The sequence below is a fragment of the Tupaia chinensis genome, unplaced genomic scaffold, assembly GCF_000334495.1.
Source record: "Tupaia chinensis unplaced genomic scaffold, TupChi_1.0 Scaffold000104_1, whole genome shotgun sequence".
Taxonomy (NCBI): domain Eukaryota; kingdom Metazoa; phylum Chordata; class Mammalia; order Scandentia; family Tupaiidae; genus Tupaia; species Tupaia belangeri.
The window spans coordinates 3,800,801-3,804,161 of NW_006159568.1; the positions used below are offsets into that span (position 1 = coordinate 3,800,801).

The following is a 3,361-nucleotide window of genomic DNA, read 5'->3' on the forward strand; positions in this document are numbered from 1 at the left end:
GAGGTGGAAGATGCAGCCAAGGTGGACTCTGTGGGACTGAGGGAAGGGTGGGCATCCTCAGGGGCTGCTCTGGGCCCTTGAAGGTCCTTTTAGAGACCCAGCCTCTACTGCTGGAGGCTGTGTAGATTGTGAGAAGGATCAGCCTCCCTCTTGGCTTTTGACTGGGGCAGCTCCTCCCTTAGCAGCGTCTTTCTCTTCTGAGGCCTCCCCTGGCCCAGCCTGACTCATTCCTCTGGCCTCTCCAGATTCTCCAGAAAGAGGCTCCTGGCAGTCAGGGGCTAGGACAGGAATGATTCTGTCCCCAGGAGGTTGGAAAGTAATCTGTCCTGCCTTGGGGCAAAGCTGGTTTTGCTTGTTTATCAGGAAGAAAGAACAAAAAATTGGTTAAAAAAAAATCCAAATGGGTAGCTCCTGCTCTTTTAGCCTGGATTCTAGGAACTTCAAGAGGTAAAGCCCAGCTCTGCCTTTTACTAGCTGTGTGATCTTGGACAAATTGCTTAATCACACTGTGTCTCCTTTCCCCATATATCAAGTGGGGATATGAATCTACCTCACGGGGTTGTGAGGATTAAACAAATTTACCTGTGTCAGGGTTTTAGAACTGTTCTGAAACATAATGAACAGTTGGCAAATGTCAACTGTAATTATTACTATTATTACCATTGGACAGAAACTCTTTGACCTCTGCCTTTGAGAAAACCTGCCCCCTACCCTGCCCACCTTCAGACTGAACTGTGATGACCTCTTTCAGTACTTCTGAGCTTGGGGCATTTGCTGAGGGAAGAGTGAGTGAACAAATGAATGAGATTCTCACACCAGCATAGTGAAGGCACCAGGAAGGCCTTCTTCTCATTACAGACAGGGAAACTGGGGTCTTTCAGAGGGATGTAAAGTGTCCAAGGTCCCACAGTGAGCCCGCAGTACAGTCAGACCTAAGCGCACCCTCCCTGCCCCAAATCCGTACATTTCCCACTTTATATACAGCTTCCTCTTTTCCTAATGGCAGGAATGACCATGCATGAGGAGTGGCCCAATTGCTTCCAGGAACAAGGGCTCCATCTTCCAGCATTAGCCTCCTCCAGGCTGCTCCCCACCCCCTTCCCACAAGCATGGCTGTTCAAGGCCCGGAGGAGCTAGGCGGGAGAGCAGAGGCAGCCCATTCTCTAGCCCTGCCGGTCTCAGGCAGGTCCCTGCCCTCTGAGCCCCAGGTTCCCCACTTGGTGAGAAGAAAGGATGACATCTGTGATTTTCATGATATCTTCGAAGGGAAACCTTTCTTGGCTTGAAATCTTCGATAAGAGCAACAGATGAAAATGGAACTGCTGGGGTTGACCTGGCACACACAGCCTCTTCCTACACAGGCCCGAAGCCCCCATTCTATAGAAAACTCTTGAGCTGCCTGGTCTTAAAGGCCTTTCTGCTCTGATAGCCTCTGGTGCCAGACATGTGAGGTTCTTAGACAGGATTAGAGGGTGTGTCCAGAATCTAAGCTGGGAAGGGGGTGTGGGTGAGGACAAGTGGTGAGCATGGAAGAGGAGAGAGCACTGCCGGGAAGTCAGAGAGCTGTGTTCACATCGTCTGTCTGTTCACTCCTGACCGTGTTGGGCAAAGTGCTCCGCCTCTGTCAAGAAGAGTTGGTCATGACTGCCTGCAGCGCTATTACAAAAGTTGGAAACCTATGTAACACCGAGCTCCCAGCCTAGCCTGCAGTAGGAGCTCGGTAACCACTAGTACTGGGAACAAGAGGCTTCCTTGGAGCCCCAGGCTATTGCCTTTCTCTGCCCTACCCCAACACTTGCTCCTCGGACACTTGCTGATCACTGAGGCCCAGGAGAGAGAGCAGGGCTGGACCAGGCCCTGGGAGTCCATGAACACTGGACAGTATCTTCTAGAATTTCCACTGTGTCAGTTGTGGAATGATTACAGGTCCATGACCCCTGAGCAGCTGGAGGGTATACCTGAGGTTAAAGATGGACAAGAGATGGGTTCCTATGCAGTGATGAGGAAACAGGCCCAGAAGAGGCAGAGAGGAAGGTGTTCCTGGAGCCGCATACACATCTGAGGCTACCTGCAGGCACAGACGGCAACCCCAGGCTGGGGCCCGGAACTTCAGGGTTGGGCTTGTGCTGAAGGCCTGTGGGGCACTGGGTCACCCAGAAAAGTCACCGTCTCTTAGGGACATCCCCCGAAGGGCTCTCAGACTTAGGAGGAGACAAATAAAATGCATGTGACTATGAGGGATTCTGGAAGGTGACTAGGTGTTTGTATATCAGGGTGAGGACAGGGGGAGGGGTGGCACCCGACTGAACCATTTCTGACCTGCCTCCTGCCCCTGTCCTCTAATTGACCCTCTCCTCTCATCCCAAGTAAGAAGTCATCTTCTGAAACCCTGCCCCACCCTGTGTCTCCAGGTCTAGAAGGCATCACCCTGCATGACCCCGACTTTTTCCTCTACTTCACAGAAGTTGTCACCAAGTCAGCTCAAGGCCACCATCTGGCAAACCCATCCCCTCCTCTCCAGCCCCACTCTTGCCCTAGATGCCCCTGTCACTGCATGTCTGCAACTGAGCAGTCTCCCCCAGTCTCCCACCTCCACCCTCACTCTCGGGTACATGCTTCGCCTGGTCCTGTGCTTCCAGAGCAGTGTCTTTCAACGGCCACCAGGTCCTATAACATCGGAATTCCCAAGACACTTTAAGACTTGACCACCTCCTCCAGGATCTTCCTTCAATGGCTCCTCTGCAGAGGATATCTCTCCCTCCCCTGAGCACCTGCACCAGGCCTGTGGCTCACATCACCTCCCACCTCTTACTGGAGGCCCATGGAACCCATCTCTGTATTCATTTCTAGTCTGAAGGAACCTCCTGAGGACAGAGGCCATGTGCCCCACAGCGCTGGGTCCATGGCTTGTCACAGAACTGATGGATGGTGGAGGAGGAGGGATGAACAGAGAAGAGCGGACACGCTGCTGAATATAAACAGTTCTGGAAATTGTATCTTAGGGAAGGAGCCTGAACAACCAATTAAAGTGAAGCTTTAGAGTATTTGTGGAATTTCTCCTAAATCTATAGAGAAAGGAGTTGATTCCCAAGTAGGTATCTCAAAGTACTCTCATTTCGGCTATACCTTTGCCAATCTATCATTCTGTTCTTTAAATGATATGACAACCCCATACGTCACCTTTCCATACTGCAAGGGACCCAGGAGATCATGTGGCCACCCTCCTTGTACGGGTGGGGAATAGGCACAGAAAGGGAAGCCTTGCTCAGGATCACACAGTGGGTGACCAGCAGAGCCAGAGCTGAAAGCCAGACTCCCACTGGAGCCCAGAGTGAAGCTGTTTAGGGCCGATGCCAGGGAG

General features: G+C 52.0%; 1 long non-coding RNA gene across 2 annotated transcripts in view; it reads left to right on the forward strand.

Annotated features, from left to right (window-relative positions):
• LOC102487619 (uncharacterized) overlaps window positions 1–3,016 on the forward strand; it is a 7,333-nt gene extending 4,317 nt beyond the window's left edge. Inside the window, exon 4 of one of the 2 annotated variants that reach the window (XR_003548609.1) lies at window positions 2,368–3,016. This is a non-coding gene — a long non-coding RNA (uncharacterized LOC102487619). The remainder of the gene's footprint in view (window positions 1–2,367) is intronic. The other variant, XR_333872.3, reaches the window with a different exon arrangement.
• The last annotated feature ends 345 nt before the right edge of the window (window positions 3,017–3,361 follow it).